This window comes from Ambystoma mexicanum, chromosome 1p (genome assembly GCF_040938575.1).
Source record: "Ambystoma mexicanum isolate Mex_15411 chromosome 1p, UKY_AmexF1_1, whole genome shotgun sequence".
NCBI lineage: Eukaryota > Metazoa > Chordata > Amphibia > Caudata > Ambystomatidae > Ambystoma > Ambystoma mexicanum.
Genome location: NC_090921.1, coordinates 1,428,834,235 through 1,428,850,760, shown reverse-complemented (window position 1 = coordinate 1,428,850,760; position 16,526 = coordinate 1,428,834,235).

The following is a 16,526-nucleotide window of genomic DNA, read 5'->3' as shown; positions in this document are numbered from 1 at the left end:
ATATATATGAAAAGAGGAATTATATACCGTGTAACACCACAAAACATAAACACCTATTAAATTGACAGAAAAACTTTGTGAAAGGGATGTTACAGTTAAGATGCATTCCACCCTTGAGACTCCTCTGCTCCTGTAGTTAGCCAGTGACATCCCACCTTAGCATCCCTTGGCATTTCCCTCCTGGGTTCTCATGAGCAATTGCCCATCCGTAATGCCCCTTCTATGTATGCACTTCTCTCACTGCACAATGCATATGCGCATTTATAGGAGCAGTGTGTAAATGTTTTTGCATAAATAAGGGAAATGCAGATGCAAACGATTTGTAGAAGATTAAGTGGCAGTTGGTGTGTGTCAGCTTAATATGGTCGTAGGGTTATATGTACAGTTTTTGGAAGTGATTGGTGGATGGATTTGTGACTGTTTGAAAGCAGGCATTGAGGGAGTGTTACAAATATAAAATGAAAAAGGGTAGAGGCCTTCCCTGTGCGATGGTATGCATGTGCCATCCAGGTCTTTTAATGATCTATGACCTGCACAGGTAGTTATAAAGGTCCATCGATTATGGTCCTTATTGGTTGCTAGAGAAAACTATTTGGGACAGAAAATTGTTTCAGTCCTTTTATATTTTTCTCTAGTATACAATTAGGTAGGGGGCAGTGTTTCTCATGCTCCTTGATTACAGCTTCAAAAGAACTTTGAAATTGCTCCCGCCAGCAGAGTGGTGTGTTGAAGCATATACAGAGTACTGTTGTCTTCGAAAGATATGGATCAACAGCCTCTTTTATCGCCTGTAAAGGTAGCTGGTGGGATTTAGTGACCCACAGAAGTAGGCTGTGTGGTTACAGTATTGGTTGAGGAAGATGAGGTGGAGGAAGACAGCCTACTGCTTGCTAAGAAAGAAGCAACCTTTCTGAGAGCATTGTAGTGGTTGGATTTGGTTTGGTGGCGCATGGAGGTGGTCTCGTAGTAGTACTGTCCAGGTAGTCCACGACTGAGTACAATGTTGCACTCACTGCATTTCACTTTGGTAGCTTTCACCTTTGGTACATTCCCAACAGAGGTAAAGAACTGCCACACACAAGATTCTCTCTGGGTGCTAGAGGTAGGAACTTCCTCTACCTTATCTTCTTGGTCCTCTACTTGAAGTACTGTGCTTTTGTTGTGTAGGTCCTACAGCTAGTGGTGGTGGTGGTGTCTCTTGAGGAGGAGGGATGGCAATAGCTGATGCCATTTATAAGGTAAATAGCAGTTTTGCTAATATTCTTCCAAGTATGTGCTCTGTGCAAGATGCTTAATGGATAATGAGTAAAAATAGGTGTAGGAGCTGTACAAGGGTACATTTTTAGCTTGAAAGTTCCTAGATGAGCAGTACATGCAGTTCTGAACTGTTTGCGAAGCACGGACCTGTTTGCAAAGTGCGGACGCATTCACTGACACGTCACCATGCCGCGCAAGCACGACCGACACAAGGAGTACAATCCAAGGGTGTTTATTAAACAGTATATGGGTGAGAAAAACACTGAATCTAAACCTAAATCTAGGATGGGTGCAAGCTACGACCACCAAAGAAAAGAAAACGCTGTCCTAGTGGTGTAGTGTCAAAACAAAACGGCCTATACTAATAATCCTATTGCCAAATCCTTACTCTATTTACCAAAAGGGTGCGGGGCAATGATATGTGTAACAAAACAGTCTAATGCAAACTAAAATGTCCAAAAGGGTTTTGGTATTTCAGGACTGGTGAACTAATACTCTCCCTTCCCCACGTTGCATCACGGGACAGTGGCATGACTGTGAGCACCCCTTGAGTCTATAGGCATCAGCAAGCCATTTCTTTTCAAAAGGCAGGATCCCTCGAATCAATATCTTTTGCCTGGCAGCACAACACTATCCCCAAGCTCTCACCATGAAGGATTCCACTTTTCTGCTCTTTTCTCGTGATACCCCTTTGTTGGGTTCACCTTTGTCTTTCCACCACTGTTGAGTCACTTTATCAAAATATGGGATTCACTACCTCTTGCTTTCAATTGGCCTCCCTCCGCCGGGTTCACTATAGCATTCAAATAACAGTTCAGTTAACTTTACCAGTTCTACTTCTACTAGCTTATAGTATTCAGGAATTCTTAATGTCTTTTAAACACATATTTGCTTCACTTTCACCAGTTCACTCAGGTCCCTCTCCTCCGTGCTCAGACCTTCCTCTATACAGTTAACTCAGGTCCCCCTTCTCCGAACTCAGACCATCCTCTTTAGGCAGTTCTGGCTTCCCTCGATCGGGCGCGGACCTTCAAACCGCCAGCATCACACTTGTTTCTTTACAATCTTACATGCTTTCACTTTTATGTACTTGCCAGTTTGATATAGAGACTTCTGATAGGGAATCATGTCTCGCCGGGCCAATCTGTTATATTGTAGCAAGTGCATTTACTTGTCACAATCAAGCTTCTCTTTTACACGGCTGCCATCCTATGCGCAACCCACCATACTGGATATAGTTCAGAGGGTTTATAATGGCCTCCTTTTCTGAGTCCTTTTCTTATCTGCAGTTCCTTTCACTACTTGTCCAAGACTTTCAACTGTACCAGAGGGCATGTTACCTTGACTTTCTCCTCGTACAACTACTTTGACTATTCGCCTCCCTTTAGTTATTTTCTCTCGCAGCTTCTTTCACATGCACAATCTTGGCATTCTTCAGTCTTGCTACAATGTGCTTTCGTTCGTGGTTTCTTGACAACCTATTGAGCACTTGAAATGTTAATATCCTTTTCTTTCACCATCACAAACCAGTCTCCCTTTTCACTCACTGGCAGCTGCTGATACAGTTTATCAAAACCTTTTGGTCCGGCAAGGCTTTTGGCACAGCGCAGCTAGCCTACTTTCAAGTCCTCATGCCGTTCATGAAGGAGGGTCTGCCGTGACCTTCTGTAGTGGCAGGGAGTTGCCCCTTTGGGATTCTGCAGCAACTTTGACCTCGCAGCTGGTAGGACCACAGCCTTTCACTCGCCTCCTGGTCCCATCTGTTCTGCTTACATATTTGTATCGCCTTCCCAGGATTTTCTACCTTCCATTCTGCTGGTCTTGCTCGATTCGGTTGCTCTTGTTGCCTTGCTCTCCGGGTGCTCTCATGCACCACCTTTTATCCCAGTGGGGATAGGTAACAGGATTCAGGTGCGAGTCATTTAGGTTAAGTGTCTGACTCTGCCTAACCGTGATGTTGGGTCATGTCAAACGTACTGGTTGTGTGTGAATCTGTCTTTCCCTGAAGTGCTTTGTCCATGCGGCACAGTATGTTTAAGCAAATGGGGAGGTTTAAAGTTCCTAGATAGTACATGAAATGAGGGTGTTCTACAGAAAAATGTATACCGCAATGACATTTGTGATGTCATCTTTCATGTCATGGGTGTTAGTTTTAGCAGTGCACAGTGGTGGTGCGAGTTATGGTTGCTTAGCTTACTTAACTGGCGAATTTTCTGGGTTTTTCTGTTTTACAAGCCACCACAATCACTCACCTCTTAAAAGAAATAAGTTATCTCTCACTTTCAAATCCCCTTCATCTCGCCATCCTGGGCTCAGCCGTCCTCTTTTTCTCCACCATCTGCCATCCTCTGTTAGATATATTTTGGTTAATGTATGGGTTCTTCACTAAGCGGGCACACGAGATCCAATGCCCCTAGAATATAGTTCCACCTCATGATTCTGGGCAGCAAACAGGCTATTTGATCAAAACTGGAATTGATTTAAATAAATGCATTGAAGGTGGTCCCCAAGCTTTGCGTAGCGGCAGTCCCCCCAATATAACTCAATCACAGGCTGCTTGGGCGCAAAAATGAAAATAGCTTGCCTGTTTGAATCTCACTATTCCTCACACACAAGCATCCATTGCAATTAAAATCTCATGTTGTTCAAGGTATTCTTGGGATGCTTTCAGGACCTGCTTGGGAGTGGATGTAAACAAACATTTCTCCAGTTATGCCGATGCCTCCAGCATGGGATGCTAACTGCATATATTGATACCCCTGAGCCACACCATATTTGCATTCCAGAGCATGTAGGGGTCTCGCTCTTCACTGTGGTATTCAAGTTCCAGCTATTTGAATCAATAATTTACTATTCATTTAACAGAGTCACTGTCGGAGATCATGGTGTTGCCCAGGGCACCTTACATAAAAACATAATAATTACAAAGCCACCACCTAATTAGAGGCATTTGTTCCCTTGTATGTGTCAGGAGGGGTCAGTCCGTCATCGGGAAAAGGCCTTCTAATAGGATTTCTGTAGCTGCGTCACTGGAAAAAAGAATGCCAGTGTGAAGATTGAAAAGGCCCTGCAGAAATGTTCAGGAGATACAACTTCCAGACTGGAAAGAGTGCCTCGGTAGAATGGGCATAGTATTTAGTATGGCAAAAGGAGAAAATGGCTCTGTGTTTAAGGGTGGCCGTTTAAATAATCATAGCCCTTCTGTTAAGCAAGATTGTGGGGTTGGGGGAGCAGAACCTGCTAGCTATTCTGCTATACCAGGTTAAAATGCACTCTTTCACTTTCTTTTAGACAAGTAAGGGAGAAAGGTTATGTAGAGCTTCAGCCTCCTGGGCCAAGTATGAGAACTAGAAGGTAATTTGATTATCCATGCTTGAGTCGTGCCTATTGCTTATTATGAACTCCTAAATGTAACATGGTTCTTGTGGGGGGTATCTGCTTCTGAACATGAGTGTGCGGTTGAAAACCTGCTAGAACATTTCTATTTCAGAGTCACAGTTCCCCATCTCCTGTGCTGCTCCTAAGGAAGGTAGGGCGCAAAACATGGCAGCAACAAAGTTGCCTCGTGGGGCTTAACCATAAGAGCAGGGGTCGTTTGGACCAGTGGTAACATGGGCCGTTTAGCCTAGTGGTGACATGGGCCGTTGGCTACAGTGGTGACAGGGACTGCTTGGCCTCGTATGACAGGGGCCGTTTGGTCCAGTGGTTACGGGCGCTGTTTAGCCTAGTGGTGAAATGGGCCGTTTGGTGCAGTGGTAACAGGTGCCGTTTGGCCTTGTGGTGACATGGGCCGTTTGGCCCATTGGTTACGGCAGCCCTTTGTCTTCTATTTACAGTTTACTTGTTTTTCTGCTCAGCTTTAAAGTTGACACGACCAGAAATATCATTATTGGATGGAGAGAAGACTTGTCTAGTGCGAGGGTTGAATGTGTTGTTGCCTCGCTAGAGACATATTTAGGTTTGGGAAAAAGGCCTGCCCTAATTATTGGAATTGCATTATTCCAGTTTAGCACAGCCTGCTACCAGAGTTTGGTGTGTTGCGTTGGAAGCAGCCTCCAACAATCTTCACCACGTGACCTCGCCAGTGGAGCCCCCTTTATCTGGAAGCACTCTGATTTGTATTACTTTATTTGGGCTCAGTAATCTGAGCCCAAATAATGTGCAAAGTACTTGTTTGTCTGTAATGATTGCTATCCCCTAGTGAAAATGATGATATATGTTTATAATTATTACCCCACTTGCAAAGTGCAGAAAAACAAAGAGGACGAAAGTGAACCAGTTGATATTGATATTTTATTTGTATCTCGCTCGTACACAAGAATTTCAGAGCGCAACGAGGCAAGGGAGGGGAACAAGGCAGAACAAAAACAACGATTTTAGTAGGCCCAGTGACATTGAGAACGCACAGGTGCATGGGAGAGGGAAGGGGAAGAGTGCATGGAAGGGGGAGAAGTGGAAAGTGCTGAGCAAGGACTACAGAGACATAATAAATAAATAATGAAAAACAACAAACAGAGGCAGTGCAGCCAGCAAGTGGCAAGTGCTAGCTTTAAGGCAACAGACAAGGTGTGTCTGGTAAGTGTAGAAAAAAGGGGGCCAGGGGATTGTATGGTTACAGAAACAGACCCCAGTGAAGGGGATTGCCAGGAGGCAGTGCAGGTGTGTTGCTGGGTGAACAGGTACCTGGGACCGGAAGTCAGATGGTAGACCAGTTGCAAGGTGCCAAGAGAGAGAGAGCAGATCAGCAGGGGACTGGAGAGGCGAAGGCAGAAGCAAAGAGGAAGGTCTTGAGATGCTGCCAGAACCGGAGATGGTTCTCAAGTTTCAGAGTGGCAGGGAGGCTGTTCCAGGGGGAGGCCCCAGCCGAAGAAAGAGATCTATATACAACGGCGAAAGTGCTGGGTTAATTTAAATTTTCCACGCATAAAACATTGCACTGGAGGATTATAAGTGGTGATCAAAAGAGGAAACTGTACATTTGGAGACTAAATGGATCATTAGGGATTCAGCAGTATTCTCGCCAGGAATACAGCATGTGGTAATTTCTGTTACAGCATGCAATATCCCAAAGGGCAGCATCTAATGTATGTATACTACGGTTAGGGTGGTAAACTCATTTACCATGTATAATATTTCAGAAATACTTCATGCATTATTTCTGAAATACCCAAGGTTCGTCAAGATCCATTAATAATTAACTAATAAAAAGAAAGTTAAGCAGTTTTGAAGAGTTAAAAAAAATAGATTTGCTTCCTTGAGAGTTTGAGAGCTGAAAATGGATATGAGAATGCAGTGGTGACTCACCACTGACGTCTCGAGGAAAAGAAATGTGCAGAAAGCGCACATAAAAGTTTGTGTTAAAAAGGCAAATGTTGGCTATTGCACAATAAATAAAAAAGAAAAAAAAAAGAAAGCGCACATACTGCATTGTTGTCGTGGAGCATCGGATGTCGGCGCACTTTCTGATGCCCTCTTTAGTGCTACATGTGTCCATGCAAGTGAAGGAATGAAGAAGCACAACACTTCATTTGTGGGGAACAATGTTTTTGAGGCACCAAAATTGTTTGGTGGCGTAAAAATATGGAGTATTTTTGTGCGATTTTCTGCCCTGTAACTAAGCAAAAGCATGAACATACAGCATATAGTATTTAAAAACAAAAATCATATGGTAAACATGGAAATTAGATGGTTGGTAAAACGATGCAGTATTTAAAACATTTGGTTGTTTCCCACTTGCATTCTTTCTATAACCTCCTGCCCCCTTACCAAGTACATTTGAGCCAACTGCATCTGTGGTTTAGCAAGTGACAGGCTTGCTCACTGCATGAATGTATTTTTTTCTTTATTTATTTAACTACATATAGCACCTTGTAATATCATGTGCTCTACATAAACAAAATAACTGTGGTCCTAAAATATGATCTATTTCATTAATATACATATAGAAATTATCTTAAGATGCTTGATGCACTAAGAGGGTCATCTAGTATTAGTTGAATGTTTGCGAATGTTTTATGGAACCGCAATTCCGAATAAACCTGAATGACAATGTTAGTTGAATGTGTTGGAAGGTGAATGACTTATACATCATTCAATAAAGGTGTGAATATTCCTTTGGAGGATGATGGAGAGGAATGATGAAGGTTCACTTTGTGGGTGGGATCAAGGGTGATCTGCAATGGAACTGATCTCAAGGCATCCTGGCTGGTTGTTGCAAGGTAAAACCGGCTTGCTGCCGCCAAACTTGCGATTTTTCCGGCACCCGCAAATGGGCAATTACTGGGTCAATATGGCCCCGCCAGACCCAGTAATTGCCCATTCGCGGGCGCCAGAAAATATTCTTCCCCATTCCCATTTGAGCCCCACAGGTCTCAATGGGAATGGGGAGGTCGGATGCACCGGCACCATTCATGAATGGTGCCGACGCATCCGACATGCTCTGCTCGCGGGTGCCGGTATGCCCGCCATGTCAAACCTGGCGGTGGAAAGGAACCCACTACCAGAACTTGTAGTTTGCCGGTCCGGTGACAACGGTACCAGTAGCTTGTTGGTACCGTTATTACCAGACCAGCACACTTACAATGAGGCCCATTGACATGTGCTCTCTAAATTGTGAGGGATGCGCCAGCAGAGGGATACTCCTCACTGATGAGGCCCAATGAGGCAAACATGTTCGGGGATGCTTGTGGTCTTTTGCAAAAGGGATGTGGCCAAGCAGTTCAGGCTGGACGACCCCTTTTGGGGTGGGACCAAGCATGATTTGCATTTGGTCTTTCCCATTTTGTAATCGCTGGCAGGTGAAGAAAATGGTCTGGAGGGTTGCCCAGAGCAATGGCAGAAGTTAAGAATAATTCTAAACCTTCCAGCCATTACTTCTTTTGTTTTGCTGTAGTCACCCGAGTGGGATGGGTATGCCTAGACAGGGTCCTGTGCCTGCTGGGCCTAGAGACCCAAGCTACTCCTCACTGATGAGACCCAACAAGGCTGAAACAAGTTTGGGGATGCTTGTGGTCTTTTGCAGAAGGGATGTGACAAATCAATTCTGGCTGGACTGCCCCTTTTGGGGTGGGACCATGCCTGATTTGCATTTGGTCTTTCCCCTTTTATAATGGCTGGCAGGCGAAGAACGATGGTGTGGAGGGTTGCTCAGAGCAATGCCAGAGGGTAAGATGAATTCTAAACCTTCCAGCCATCACCTCTTTGTTTTGGTGTAGTCACTCCGAGTGGAGCAGGTATGCCCAAACATGGGTCCTATGTCTGCTGGGCCTAGAGACCCAAAACTACTCCGAACGAGACAAAAACATGTTTGTAGATGCATGTGGTCTTGTGCAGAAGGGATGTGGCCAAGCAGTTTGAGCTGGACTGACTCTTTTGAGGTGGAACCAAGCCTGTTTTTTTTATTTTATTTTAATTATTGTGTTACAACCGAAATTCGGTTTTTCACAAATACAAAAAGAATCCATGCATTACATAAAATAACACACAAATCCAAAAGTATAATGTGTTAACAGTGAATATAGCTAAAAAAGAGAGGAAAAGGGAAAAAAATGTAAATAAAATACAGATAAAGAAAAATGAATCTGAAATGTGTGACTCGCGCTCTGTTGTCATGTATCAGTGTCGATTAGCTTTTGTACTCAAAATTTGATGAAGTTATCAAAGTAGCGAATAGTATGTTGCAGACATCCAATGTTTTCCTGCTGTGGACAGCCGACATGTGTTTCTACCTCGTGGTCATTTTCAAGGACTTTCGCCTAAGAATTAGTAAATATACTGTGGCGGTCTCTTGTCAATTGCAAGATGGTCAGAGTATAGTTTGGGTAATAGATGGTGATGAGTGCTATGGATGCACCTGATGCTTGGCAAATCTGGCTAAATGCATGAAATTGCATCAGCTTGGAGCTAGCGTCTGTATGTCTGAGTGACTGGAAACGATCAAATTCGTTTTGAAAAATATATTTAAGTCTGAAATGGCATGGATGCTGGAGTCAAATCCCACTCCAAGCTCCAGGCGGTACGCAAGAAGCCAGGTGGGAGCTTACAAAATTCTTTAGATCGTTGCATATCGCGAGTCATCCATTTCAGATTCATATCTAGATTTATTATATCAAAACCCTAGGTGGGTGGGTACTGTGGAAGGGTGCACGCTGCCTGTTCAAAAGTATGACTTTAACCAGGAGTGGTCTCTAGCGCACGGATATACTTTCTAACCCATTAACGTTATTATCTCTTTTAAATAAAAAATGGAGCAATATTTTGTCAACTGAAATTTAGTTTCCTATAATTTCAACAATACTCTGGTGGAATGAATCCACACAGCTGCAGGATTCGAATTACATTTATAGTCAGCAATACTTTGTGGCCAGCGATTAGTCTTTCCCAAAAGACAGTTGAGGACAATCGGTCAACAGCATCAGTAAAATGACAAAAATATCTCTGTATTACATTCAAGGTCCCTTCACAGTCTCTCAGGATATGTGCATTGAACTGGCTACTTGGATCTTCGCAGCCAGCACACAATTGTTTTTGCCTTTCCACCTTGCCTCCAGCGGTATAGCACCACCCCAGTGGGGACCAGATTGAGTCGAGCTTTTAGGAAGTTTTGTCTCACTTTCCAATCTGGGAATTTTCTCAGATATTTCAGAAGTAAGCCCAACTTTTTATCACATAGGGAAAATGAAGCTGCTACTGATGACCTGCACATTTGGTCTATTGTGTTTATCCAGTCCATAGTTACCAGTGCTTGTTTCATCTTCATTGGATTGGAAATAGGAGTTACCACATCGCTTTTGCGATCTACCAATACTTTGAGCGCCCGGTTCTGGAGGTTGGACAAGAGATCTGACCGGGAGTAATTTAGATGGACCTGTAAGTCTTTATAGAGGGTGTTGACCTGGGGGATCATTATCTGGCGATAGGGACTCCGAGTCTGTCGGAGATTTGAGAGACTGAAGGCCTAACTCATACCTCAGGCTGGCCATGGGAAGGCTGTGGGGTAAACACAGAACCTTCTTATAAATGCTGCCCGCTAGCTTCTGCCATTTTTGGTCCCATGCCATTGGTTTAGCTTATAGCCCATACAGGAGTACTGGGATAATTTTTGACATGAAAAACTTTATCACCGGCATTATGGGAAACCTACAATATTGCCTAAATATTTTCTTCATCTGAGATGTTAATTGGGATGCTTTGCTAGTAAAATCTTGGATGTGTTGTCCCACTTTCGGGACTGTGTACAGAGTGAAAACCCAAATAATTTCCTCGACCACCGGAATGGTTTGAGAGGAGCGGTTTGGTGCGCCCCAGCTTTCAAGATTTCACTACATACAATCTCGATTGACCAGATCAAAAGCACTAGAAAGATCTATCCATGTGCCGTATTGCACTGGTTCCCCCTTAATATCAGATTTTTCACTTAGGGTAGCCAAAATTATACCATTTAGTGATGTGGAAAGACATTTTCGAAATCCGGTCTGGTATTTTGACAGGATATTGTTTTGTTTTGCTCAGTCTTCTAACTCCCTTAACAAGAGACTGGCGAAAAGCTTGCTTTCCGCATCCAAAAGCGTGATTGGTCGATAATTTATTGGGATTGTTTGATACCCCTTCTTAAAAATAGGAATAATGATGGAAGTCTTACAGGACGGGGGCAATGATCTTCTCTTCACGATTTTGTTAAACAGCTCTGTTAGAACTCTTGACCACAGGTTTATATTACCTTTCATGACTTGGTAAGTAAACCCGTTGGGTCCAGCAGCTCTGGAGGATGATGACTTTTTTATCAAATGAGCACCGTCACACTCTGAAAAGTCTAAAGACCAGGGTATATCAGGGATCTTAAAAAGTAGTGGCCCCCTCAGCTTATGATATTGAAGGGACAAATATTTAACCCAATCGGTTTCAGAAACTACGTTGGCTTGATTGTTTGTTTGCGAGTTCTCTACTGAGTTGATAATAGCCCAAAGGTTACGTGATCTATCATCGCATAGGGCCTTGAGAATCACCTCTCCATCTTTCTGCAGGTCATTGATTTGTCGCTGTTTTGACCAACTTTTGTAGTCACTCTTAATAGCTTTAACTCTTTCAATTTTTTGTTCGTTATCTAATGCTTCCATCCTTATAGACATTATGATGTTACACATTTCTTGTTTTTTGATCCAGGTTGCCTCATCAAAGATATGCGAATGCAGTGGCTGCTTACGTGGGCTCATAGTCTGCCGGCGATTTATACACCATAAAAAGTTTTGAAAGGACTGAGGACCACATCTTTGCTTTAAATCAGAGACTGGCAAATCCCGGCAGGCCCTTCAGAGCTTTTCATTTAAATAGACCCCATCTCTCTTGTATTTGACCAATCTATTTTTACAGTTGTTGATGGTTACAGACTGGCACCAATATTCAAGTTTCTTGCTAAACTGCCAAGATATTACTGCCTCAAGACGTTTATGATCACTTGATCCCCCGTCCTTGACTTCAAAATGTGTACACCTCCCTAATTAACATGGTTATATGAAGATGTCGTCAATGGTAGATGTTATAGTCCCTTGGCTCCACGTTACTGCCGGTCTGAGATCCCCTTCTACTGAACCATTGGTCATGCTCATATTCCATTCTGAAAAGAGGGACAGCCACCTTCTAAAGGTTTATAGCAATCAATTTTCTTGGGCCCTCATCAGATCAAACAGTTAAAATTGCTGCAAGACTCCCCTCCTGTTGGCTAGGGATTAATTCAGCCATCGTTATTAAGGCGGTTTTACAGTCTATCAACAACCCTCCCGAGGATCTTCCCCTCCCCGTGGTGGAGGCTGGCTGATGTAAGATTGTAACCCTTCTACTTGAGGGGAATTTACTAACCAAGTTTCTTGAAAGAAAACTAGATTGTTACCCCCAAAGATTTCTTCCCTCTTTGCTGAATTTCTGAGAGCCCCACGTGTTCCAACTCACAAATAACAGCTTTTCCAAACTAAAGGGACTCCTGTCCCATTCCCTACCTCTGAAAGACCTTGGTTAAAATCTCAGGTAACATTGACCATACCTTTATTTGTGTATCACCTTGAACACCTAGACTGTTGTTAATGGTCCCAATTTCTGGGTTTGCCCTAATATTAGAGCCCTTGTTTATGTTAGAGCCCCCTCCCAAAACATGGGAGCTAGTGTTTTGAATCGAGTCAGATTGTGGCAAAGCAACATGAACCTCCAGACCTTGTAAGTGGAGGGACCTTGTGGCTGCCAGAATTGCTTTAGCCTCAACTTTGATTTGAACCCCACCTCTGCCATTAGAGCAGTCTGAGGTTGGGAAACCCTCACATATTCAATATCTTCTGTTGAAAACAACTATAAATCTGGGATTATTTTCAAAAAGGACAATATTGCCCCTCTGTTCAAAGATTTAAAATTTGAAATAGGCTTTTTGCAAGTCAACCAAAGTCATGGTACAGCCTACGGCGCACATTCATCATGGTGTGGCAGGAAATCCTATCCTTTGGATGATTCATCCCGCGATCTTGATCCCATGTACTCTTTGTTCTGCTTTTCCCCTTCCATTCTGTTTATCTAATTCAATGGGGGGCACACTCCTGGGTTCCTCTGTCTCAGGTTCAGTTTTCATTTTCTGGGGCTGAACATTCGCTGGTTCTTTGTTTCCATTCTCTGAGGGCGCCTCTCCTGGTCTTAATTTCCCCATTAAGAAAATTGGACCCATTTTCAGCCTGGTTTGCATATGGTATTTCCCCTTTTGTAATGACTGGCAGGCGAAGAACGAGAGTCTGGAGGGATGCCCGATGCCAGAGATTAAGATTAATTCTAAACCTTCCAGCCATCACCTCTCTTGTTTTGTTGTAGTCACCCCAATGGGGACCGCTATGCCCAGACGTAGGTGCCGTGCCTAGAGACCCAAGCTACTCCTCACTGATGAGGCCCAACAAGACCAAAACATGTTTGGGGATGCACATGGTCTCATGCAGAAGGGATGTGACCAAGCAGTTCAGACTACACTGCCCCTATTGGGATAGAACCAAGCCTGATTTTACGTATGGGGCCTCATTACGAGTCCAGCGGTAACCGTGCCGAAAATTCCGGCAGGTTACCGCCGGACTCGTATTACCATTCCGCCTCCATGATTGCCGAAATCACAGGGGTATTACAACCCCGGTGACCCGGTAATTCTGGAGGCAGAATTCTGTTAATCCCCATTTCCATGGAGTCCACTAGGACTCCATGGTGAAGTGGAAACACGGCCACCATGCTGTAATGGTGCTGGTGTTTCCATGTCCGCCTGCAGGCGGGTGGTGTTAAACCCGCCAGGTCAGACCTGGCGGGAGTGACACCTCCCGCCTGCAGAACTCTTAATCAGCCGGTCCGGAAAGAACGGTGGTGGCGGATTTACCACCACCGTTCTTTCTGGACCGGCTGACTCGTAATGAGGCCCATGGTCTTTCTTCTTTTGTAAAGGCTGGCAGGCAAAGAACGATGGTCTGGAGGGTTGCCCAGAGCAATGCTAGAGGTTAAGATTAATTCTAAACCTTCCAGCCATCACCTCTTTTGTTTTTCTGTCGTCACCCTGAGTAGGACGGGTATGCCCAGACGTATGCCCAGACGTAGATCCTGTGCCTGCTGGCCCTAGAGATCCAAGTTACTCCTCAATCATGAGGCCCAAGGAGGCCAAAACATGTTTGTAGATGCTTGTGGTCTCGTGCAGAAGGGATGTGACCGAGCAGTTTGGGCTGGACTGCCCCTTTTGGGGTGGGAGCAAGCCTGATTTGCATATAGTCTTTCCCCTTTTGTAATGGCTGGCAGGTGAAGAACGATGCCAGAGGTTAAGATGAATTCTAAGCATTCCAGCCATCACCTCTTTTTTTTTGCTGGTGCACAAAGAGGGTCATCTAGTGTTAGTTGAATGTTTGTACTTGTTTTATGGGACTGCAAGTCCAAATAAACCTGAATGACACAGTTAGTTGAATGTGTTAGGAGATAAATGGCTTATAGATCATTCAATGAATGTGTGAATATTTTTGGGAGGATGATGTAGAGGAATGATGAAGGTTGACTTTGGGGGTGGGATGGAGGGCGATCTCTTGAATTCTGCAATGGAACTGATCTCAAGGCATCCTGGCAGGTTGTTCCAGACAGTGACGTGCTCTCCAAATTGAAAGGGATGCACCTGCAGAGGAGAGTCAGAACAGACCCATCAGCACGAGCGTAGGGAGAGCTATGTAAACAAAGACAGTGCTTTTCCCTAAATTCTCCTTAGAGAAATGGGTCAGAGGGAGATGCACATTTCTGCAATGTATTTGAGACCAAACATTCCACTATGAGCCTGGAATTCATGCTATTAAATCTGACTAGCAGAGCTGTGTGATCCCAGGATTCTCTTGACTTGTGGTGGGTGCCCCTTATAGGTCTATGCTCTGTGCCCCAAAGGTCCTTAGGATATCCCTCACGAGACCACCGAGACCCAGGCCTGGGGTTCGGCCCTCGGGAAACTTCCCAACTAAGGCCTACTCAAGCGCCTGTTCTGTATTCGCATTTTGAATGAAAGGCCAAGCGGCTGGGTGGTGGGCCTCGTTTCTATGGGCCGTGACCCACGCAGATACAGTCTGCAATGCCCGCCTTCGTGGTGGGCATTGGTGGCTCCTCTTGCGGGTGGACACACCACTCCGCTCCCCCAGGTAGTGTGCAATAGGTGGCTGTGTAGTGCTGAGAACTACCCTAGATTACCACTTTATGGTCCACTTCCGCCCATTTATTAATGCTGCTCCCATTAGTAAAACATAAATATGCGCACTGAGGTCATGAGCACTGGAAACGTGCCCATGACAAATGTCCACCAACAGTCAATATGGACATCACGTGGGCAGCACTGAACTTACTCAGAGAGCCCCGCCAATCATCTATTCAGCTATCAGAAAGCACACTCATTGAACATGCACCCCGAATCCGCCACCCCCAATCAAAACCGACCGCTTCTCTCATTTCAGAAAAGACAAGCACAACACAACTGACCCTATTCCTCCCTCCCCCACCGTGCCCCACCTCCCAACCGCCTCTTTGCTATAATTCGAGCCGGGCACGAGAAGGCGAAGGCAGCGAAAGGCTGTCAATTTTACTTCATTAAACTGAAAATGATAAACAACGCAGCACAATCTACACTTAGCCATGCAAGTGCACAGGCAGCCAAGGTTTTTTTTTTTTTTTGTTTGTTCATTGACGGCATTGCAGATAAATCGTGACCTTGATGCGATGTGAGAAGATATGCTCAATGGTACAGCATTTCATGGAAGAAAAGAAATCGCAGGGCACATGCTGCCAAGTCCAGCATTCACACCCTGATGAAATGCCTTATGAGCGCACATATGTCTGAGTGTGGTCCAAGAACGGTATTACATGCCAAGTCGAGGAGGGGCTGGTCAGACCTCCCATCCAAACACGCATGGTTACTACGACGCGGGTTCTCAGGAAACATACGTTCATGGCAAAAATCACACCAAGAGCTCTGCATACCATTTGCATCTGCAATACATTTGTTTTGTTTTTCCCCCGCCCGGTTTGGTAGAGCGAGTTGCCGCGCGCTCGCTCTAATTTTGTCATTCAAGCCATCCGACTTCCCTGCCTCTGTACAAACAAAAACCTAATTTCGCCTGAGATGTTTTAAGTCATAACAATGACGGATGGCCGGGGGTTCAGGTGCGCTGGAATATTTAAATACCTCCGTCTTTATTTTTTTTTGATATAAAGACAGGCAGCATTTTGCGCTCTGATTAATTATGATTTGGTGTCTGAAGTAGAAAAAAAAATGCTCTTTTCTGTTCTGCATTATTAATTGGTTATTTAATTAGGAACTCTTCCAGCTTCAGATGCCGGGGAGCTAAAAATTGTGCTGCGGTTTAAAAAAAGACCGGCTCCATACTGTTGCCTTTTTGTATCATGTGAAGGTCACAATAAGATGTGATTGTTTGGCACAGCAGCAGTGAATTATGCCACCCAGACAAGCTTTTAACCTATGCGCCTTTGCTCGGAGACGCGCGCGCGCGCGCGCACGCACACACCGGGATGTGCTCCCTTTAAACAGTCCCCCCATTGAAGAGGATTCAATCACCGTAATGCAGGGGAGGCCAGGCGGCCGTCTGCAGCACTGAGAGAATCGCTGAAAGATTAGATGGAATTTGTAAAGCGAACAGCTCGCAGACTAAATGGCTGTGTGGGTGAATCAATTATTGCAGGGCCTCGACTAGTCATAATATTTAGTACATATCATGGAGTGTTTCAGGTAC